The sequence below is a fragment of the Nilaparvata lugens genome, chromosome 9, assembly GCF_014356525.2.
Source record: "Nilaparvata lugens isolate BPH chromosome 9, ASM1435652v1, whole genome shotgun sequence".
NCBI lineage: Eukaryota > Metazoa > Arthropoda > Insecta > Hemiptera > Delphacidae > Nilaparvata > Nilaparvata lugens.
The window spans coordinates 23838511-23847091 of NC_052512.1; the positions used below are offsets into that span (position 1 = coordinate 23838511).

Consider the following 8581-nt stretch of genomic DNA (forward strand, 5'->3'; position numbering starts at 1 on the left):
AAAATACGTATAGTTTACATATATTATACATGAAAATTTTAAGATTGAAAACTTGATGAATTTCTGTTGGAGTTGAGCTTAAATGGCTGTGTCACTGATATTTGACTGAATTGAAGCGATTTTATGGCATATTCGTCGATAAAATGAATGTATACTGAAAGTAAATGATTCACATCAAATATACTTAACAGGAAATACATACTATTTATGTATATTTACGTACAATATACATTCAAGTATTCAAAAAAAGAACATAATGAATTCAAGTTGTAGCTGAGCTAAAACAATTGGGCTACTAATTTTTGTTTGATTAAAAGTGATTTCATGGCTCCTATTTCTTAATAAATTGAATGTATACTGGAAGTAAATCATTTACATATAATATATGTCTCATAATTGACATATAATTTATGTAAATTCACGTAAATTATAGATATGATTATTTTAAAAAGAGATAACTTGATGAATTACAATTGTAATCAGGCTAAAACTGCTGTTTTACTGATTTTCATTGTTTCATAGCGACTTTATGGCCTATTTGTCAATAAATTGAATGTCTACTGAAAGTAAATGATTTACATGGATTATACTTTCCAGAATTGACATATAATTTATGTAAATTCACGTAAATTATAGATACAATTATTTAAAAAGAAATTATTGATTAATTTTAATTGTAGTAAGGCTAAAAACGCTATGCTACTGATTTTTCATTGTTCCATAGCGATTTTATGGCCTATTTGTCAATAAATTGAATGTATACTGGAAGTAAATCATTTACATATAATATACGTCTCATAATTGACATATAATTTATTTAAATTCACGTAAATTATAGATAGGATTATTTAAAAAGAAATTATTGATTAATTTTAATTGTAGTAAGGCTAAAAACGCTATATTACTGATTTTTCATTGTTTCATATAGCGATTTTATGGCCTATTCATCAATAAATTGAATGTATACTGGAAGTAAATCATTTACATATAATATATGTCTCATTATTGACATATAATTTATGTAAATGTACGTAAATTATAAATATTTTAAAAAGAGAACTTGATGAATTTCAATCTTAGTAAGGCTAAAACCGTTGTGTTACTGATTTTTCATTGTTTCATAGCGATTTTATGACCTATATTCCTTAATAAATTGAATGTATACTGAAAGTTGATGATTTACATGAAATATACTTTCCAGAATTGACATATTATATTATTCACGGTATGTATATTTACGTACAATATACATTCAAGTATTTAAAAAAGGAACTTTATGAATTCTAGTTGTTGTTCTAGAATTGGGCTACCGTACTAATTTCTGTTACATTAAAAGTGATTTCGTGGCCTATTCTCTGAGTACCTACATTGAAATCATTTGAAAAAAAATTCGAAATCATTTGGAATAATTGATTTGGAATGCTTCAAAGTACGGTTCAACTGAAAATTATTTCTAGTTTTTTTCATTCAATAGTGTGATAAGAAAATTGATTTTTTGAGGTTAAATGAAATATAGGCCTATATTAGGCTGATATTGGGAATATATCAATATTGGAAAATCTGATTCCAAAAATAAATTATGTATAAGGAAAATAAAACATAACATGGAAGTAATTACAAAGGGTTGTGAGTGTGCTGCAATTTTTATAGTTGATGGGATGTAAATTGTTCTGGAAGTCAGGGCATGAAACTATAAACTATAGAATGTAATGTACTGTATAATGTTTATAGTTCAATGAGTCAGTGGACTCTTTGTGTAGATTCACAGAACAAAGAATGAAAGACAGTTGAAGAAGTGTTGGAGAGGGTGGAAAAGAGTGAGTGAGAGGCTACAGGCAGCGCGTAAGCGAGAGTGAGTGAGAGGGATTCATATTGAGTTATAATGGGGACAGAAGACCAAGTAAGGAATTTGCTGGGACAATGAAATTGATGAGAAGGTCCTTTGACAAAGTGAGTGAAGTGGCTTTTTCTATAGCTGTTGACAAGAGAGAAAAACATACAAGAAATACATTCTTCTAACACTCTGCGCCCCTCTCCCACATCGCCAGTTGGGAACGTCGAACGTGTTCCAATCACGTAGGTTGTCGTAGACTCAGCAAGCCCGGGAGATTTGAACTCTTTTGAATTTTTATTCTGAGAATAAAATCTGTCAATACAGCTTGCACTATTAAAATCAGGACTATCTTTTGTCGAAACCAATATTATTGACCGAGCGAAGTGAGGTCCAAGATTCAAGTGGACGGTTTGGCATTTTTCTTAATGTTTAAATGTTTTTATGTTGCGCATTTACAGAGAAACGCGGTAATAGATTTTCATGAAATTTGACAGGTATGTTCCTTTTTAAATTGCGCGTCGACGTATATACAAGGTTTTTGGAAATTTTGCATTTCAAGGATAATAGAAAAGGTAAAAGGAGCCTCCTTCATACGCCAATATTAGAGTAAAAATCAGACTATAGAATTATTCATCATAAATCAGCAGACAAGTGATTACACAGATGTGTGGAGAAGCCAGTCTATTGCTGTATTTCCATGAGGTCTATAGTTCCATACAGGTACTTGTGGATGAGAATACTGCGTGAGGTCTACTGTTCACAGAACTACTAGTAATAAACAATAGAAGTGTCACCATCATAAGTTCAATCACACTACTTGAAAATGCCGCTAATGATGGTGAAGCATATTATGTTCAAATGAAAATAGTTGGAAGGGAACTGTAATTATTTTTATTCATTATGAGTACAATCTGTATAGGCAAAGGCACTAATGTAGACTATTTAGTATATTTTAAGTGGCACATTTCATCCATTAACTCTCCTATTTTATACAAGTTAATATTCCTGCGTTTGATAAAGTGGTTTCTTCATAGAATCTAATCAACCCAACACAGAGGATCCAAATTTTATTCGCAGTTTCTTTTCGTTTTCTTTTGGTTTGAGTGTAAACGCATTCACAGCATTCATAAGTTTTGACACAAATATTGATAATTATTTTTTTTTATTTTGCATTTTGAGGAAGTGAGAAAGGATAAACTATATGGACTAGATCCATGTTTATATTTCATTAAAGTATTAAAACCAGCTCTATAACATTCAAGCGAAGGAGCAACTTGGAAACATTTTAGAAATCAGTTACTGTTGAAAAGAAGTTAAAATTAATTCTTCAATAGCCTATCTTTGTATTTCTCGTAAGTGAGAGCGGGACTGTATTAGGGTTTGAATATAGCCTATAAGTTTGGCAGATTTCTCATGTAGCATTGAACCAATGTCCATTGAACCAATGTTAAATTGAGACACAATTGAAATTTTATCTCTAAAGAATGTTTTAAATTACACAAACAATCTACCACGGACGCTTCCATAATCTTTTGAATTTCCTTTTACAACCTGCAAGCAGCAATACGATCCTATTTATATGAACGGATCTACCATGTTTCAGATATTAAACACCCATATCAGTGATTTTTGCGTTTTCTCAGTACCTAATAGTTATCGAGATGAAATTGCAATAGAAAATTTTATAATTTGGCACATAATGCTCATTATCTACTAAGGTGTATAGGATATATAGTTTCGTGAAAAATGAAAATGTTCTTAAATTCTCCCAAAACTCGGCAATAAATTGTCGAAACTCATTTACCCCGTCAAGTAAAATATTAAATTTTTCCTTTTTCTGGTAGAACCTCTCATGAAACAACAATCCATAAGGCAATTCATAATAGGTTTCTGCTCAAGTATATGACAAAGAAGAAGATATTTTATTTCCAAGCATTTGGTATTTTCAATTTTTCAATCAAAGAGAAAAAGAATACATAAAAATTTTGATTACGAGGACCTTATTTCTCGTACAATAACTTCAGTGAATTAAAACAAAACATTAAATGAAATGATAGCAAGCAGTTCGTAATGGAAACCAACATTGAGGAAATTTATTTATTCCATTAAAATTATTACTAAATAAGTGTTTTTTTCACGTGGTGAATTCGAAACGAATGCTTTTCAAAGAGGAACTATATAGGTGACTATGGTAGGTAGTGAAATTCGAGAAACGGGAAGTCCAACAGTTTGGAACGTTGTCTCTGTCTCTCTATTATGCCACACTGAATCACTCTCTCTCTCTCTCTCACACACACACACCCCCAAACTTTCTATTCCCCACAACGGTATCCAACCACCATTTTCTCTTTTTGAAGTCAACGATTCTGGTGCTGGTATTCGTTCGTCTCCAGTTCATTTGCCTCTTCACAACGTTTAGAAGTAGCATCGCGCTAATTTCGAGATTGATTTCTGAGATTGTGATAAAATTGGCAGATAGATTCAGATAAATAGATAGGCTTAGTAATAGATTTTTGAGTTACTAGGTTTGATAAATAGGGAATTGATTAATAGAGAGTAGATTAGGTAGTTCATTGAGTTTCTGTCAGTTATTGTATCTGTTGTGTTTCTGTGGTGACTGCGTCTGTTCACTGTTCAGGTGAGTGAGAATTTATTACAATAATACTTGCATATATCTTGTTATTATAATAAATCCATTTATTTGATTAAATTGAGAAAAAAACTGATTGTACAATTTTCAATTTTTATGACTTCAGATCCTGAAAGATTTGAACTAGAAAATTTACGAAAGATTTTATTCTCAAGCTATTTCTATCAACAAAAACAACAAGAAAAAAGCTCATAGGCTTCTCAGATTGCGAATCAGTCTTAATCTATTTTTTGAGAACGAAAAATAGGTTAACTTTCATCTCATCGCTATTCTCCTATTTTTGAATGCCTTTTCTTTTCATTATGAAGATAAAATTTGAATTAAAGGATAGAATCTCTTCTACAATTATTTGCAATGAATGATGTTGAATACAGTTGCATATACTGTATTCCATTTTCAACATGTAGGAACCTAGTTTATTTTCGAGAAATGTTTTCATTGTCAAGTTACAAAAACACCAGAGCAGCAATAATAATAATTTTTTTAATAACCGTGAAACCTATCTTGGAATGGAGGACAGGATCTATTTCACAATTATTTGCAATAAATCTAATTTACAATTATTTAATACAGTTGCATATTCAATTTTAAACAGCTAATTGATTTTAGTGGAAATTTCACATTGAAAACACCAGTATAGCAGTAATAATCATTATTTGATAACCGTAACCGTAAGGTTTGACTAATGAAGAATGAAAGTGAAGTACCGTATACTGTATTCATATGCATTTCAATAAATATATTTTTGTTTTACAAGGACCTGTAATTAGCAAAATAAATAACTGACAGGAGTTAAAAATCCTTCCTCTCCCAACAATGAAATTATATTAATAGAAAGGTGAGCAAGGATTAAATAATGTTATATTCAGCTTCACAATTAATGTCGTTATTGATAAGTTCTCATAATAAACTAAATTTTCATGTCATAATTCAATAAATAAATGAATATGGGATGAATTAAGTCTTCTGAACCTCCTGAATAGGAATTTCTGTAATCTAAAATCCTCATACATGACTTTTTCTCTTGTAGGTGGACTTCCTACATGAACTTGTGGGAGGGAATGTGGAGACGCCGCTCGTCCGGCTGACAATGAATGAAGTTGCCACCAACTTCTGCAGGGAAGGCGGGAAAGGGAAGAGGTCCCTAAACAGCCTTCTGAGAAACAAAATTTTGGAGAGTAAGTGTGCTTATAAGTGTTTTATTCTTCAAGTCTTCAAGTTATTATTTTATTCTTCAAGTCTTTTTAGTGTTTATAGTTGGCGTAACATATAAGATTGGGATTGGGCCCTTCATCCAAGAAATAGCAGCGTTGTCAGATTGTGTGAAATTATAACTTCTTCTAATGCAAACACATGCGACTAAATGAAGAAAATTAAAGCCCTGCTTCAGAAAACTCAAGCAGTGTTGCAAAACTGCATATTTCTATGGTAATCCAACTGACTGCTGCTCGAATACCTGATTCTAATACGCCTGAATCGTTCAAAAAACAACCTTTAACATACAATGCTTCACGCCTACAAAGCTTTCCTTACTTTGAAACTCCTGAGAGGCCAAACAATGATCTTCCGACTATTTTTGAGAATTGGGAAAATAATATCAATAATTTTTTGAACAACTTTTTCGCTTTCAACACCCACTTATCTTCTAAAACAAAAAAGTTTCCAGATCGTCAAACGTTTGATGACGATTTGAACCCACAAATGTTTTCTGCTCGAGTTGACTCGACATTGATAAGCACATTCATGGATTAAAACAAAGTTATATCGGTCGTATATGAAAAAAATAAAAAGCAATAGAAAGCACGAATTCTCCTTGTCATTTTGATATAAATAACTTTACTCCTTTTAGTTCATCCCATGATTGTGATGAGAGAACTTCTCTCAGAAAAGTGATATTTGAAAGGAAAAAAAATGCAATTTTGAAAGAAAAACATATTCATGCAATTTTTCAATTTTATAAAAAATACAGTATTATTTCCCTTGAATCCTTTCACCCAGGAACTTTTTAATACTAACCTAACTTGCATATCGAGGATGGGTCTAATCGGGAATTTGAAGAAGTTCGAATTTCCCACAATCTGACAACACTGCTATTTCTTGGATGGAAGGCCCAATCCAAATCTTATGTTACCTGTTGGCTATGCCAACAACAAGCAATGAAAATAGTGTGATAGCCTTTAAGTAAAGAAGTAGAATCTCTGGAAAGTTATTTTTGTTTCCCTCACCTCGAAAGTAATTGTTATTGATCCTTTCATTAGAAATGTTCAGAATAGATTATGCTAGTGCTCAAAAAATTAAATTGATTGATAGCTACATTAAAATCTCACCTATTAAATTCTATTGCTTAAAATGTTGAAAATGTGGAGAAATATAGCAATATAGTTTGCTTAATGGACATCAGAAGCCTTCTTATGTGTCCATTGAATGTTGAACTTTTGTTTGGCTAAGTTGGTCGAATCCACTACCATACTTCAGCCAACTCTCATAAGATTTACATTGAAATGATTTGCAAATCATAAAGTAATTTATGGTACCGGTATATAGGTTACAAAAATGTGTTTTACCATGCTTGTTGACTCTTTATGGAGTAGCCCACTCCCACACTAATGTTGATCTCTGTTGTAATGTTCATTTTCAGTTAATTGCCGGTATTCCATAAAGAGTCAACAAGCATGGTAAAACACATTTTTGTGTGTAATAATAAACAAGGCAGTCATTTAAACTTAAATATTCTTATAAAATATTCTTATTAGTGTAACTTTTATAAACATACTATATACTTATGTGCCTTACTATACAATTATTTCCAACATTTTATAACATGAGTTCAAAAAGGCTGCTTTTTACACGCAAAAAGTTTTATACCACGATTATTGGCACTTTATAAAGTATACCCACACAAATATTGTTAATCTGTGTTGTAATGTTCATTTTCAATTCATTCAGTGTAACTTATAAGATATAACTTATTTTTTTAAACCCTTTCCTTTGAGTTAAGCCACAGGATGCGTTTGGTAAAAACGGTTCATGAAGGTACACTTTTTGCTCTTGGCAAAACAACATGTTCACATTAACGGTAGCCTACTCAAAACAAAAATGCAGACCTGTGGTACCTGTACACCATAAATTACATAATATAAATTAGGTACTGATGATATTTTGCGGTAGCCACACAACAATTATTATAAAAACCCTCCATTTTCATACATGTTAATATGAATGTGCGCGACTCAATGAACGCTCTGTATAGTATAACACATTGTAAAATTCTGTTTCAGAAGTTGTTGCTGCGTCTCTGGAGATTTCACGAGCAAGCTGTTTGAAACCAGGGTGTAAGAGTGGCTCTGGCAGGCTGGGACCAGAATGTAATTTATTAAAAACTTCAAAAAATAAAAGAATTGACTAGAATTTATTTGTCACGTTTTATGAGATTGTAGTGGAATAAAAATGTATTTTCAAGTTGTATTCTACTGTTTTTTGCTCGCCTTATTTCCATATTTTCTCAAATTTCACTGGGAATGCCTGCTCATAAAAGTTGTGTAACCACAATCAAATTTATCATGCAATTTATTCATTAAAACAACCTTGAACCAATAACAGATAAATAGCTTACACTTTGCTAGCATTCACTTCACTCCCTTTTATCATGATTATTTATAGAGATGATGTGGAACTCTCATCTATCTAATGAATCCTATCTATCTAATGGGGAATCTCACACCTGATCTTATTAACTGCTAGTTCAGGTTATTTAATGAAATGGAATTGAATGAAAAATGTTATTGATGATACATAACTTGGATAGTACAGTGTATGGAAATGAATGTATCACACAAATAATACATGAATAAATTAATGTGTTTGTCAATAATTAGATGTATTAGGCAACATGTATAAATGAGTTACCTCAATTAAATGAGATATTTGTATGAAATACATATAATAGATGAAATAGTGTGACATATTTACGTATCAATCAATACATAAATTAGATTTAGTTTTCAATACATAAAATAGATGTATAGGTCAATACATAAAATAGACATATTACTCAATACATCAAATTTATGTATTGGACAATATGTATATTTGACGTA

General features: G+C 31.2%; 1 long non-coding RNA gene across 1 annotated transcript; it reads left to right on the top strand.

The window, feature by feature from the left end:
- The first annotated feature begins 4178 nt into the window (after positions 1 to 4178).
- LOC120353082 lies at positions 4179 to 7949 on the top strand. The gene is made up of 3 exons (XR_005572175.1): positions 4179 to 4472; positions 5515 to 5662; positions 7763 to 7949. It is a non-coding gene; the product is annotated as an uncharacterized LOC120353082 (long non-coding RNA).
- Positions 7950 to 8581: the final 632 nt, after the last annotated feature.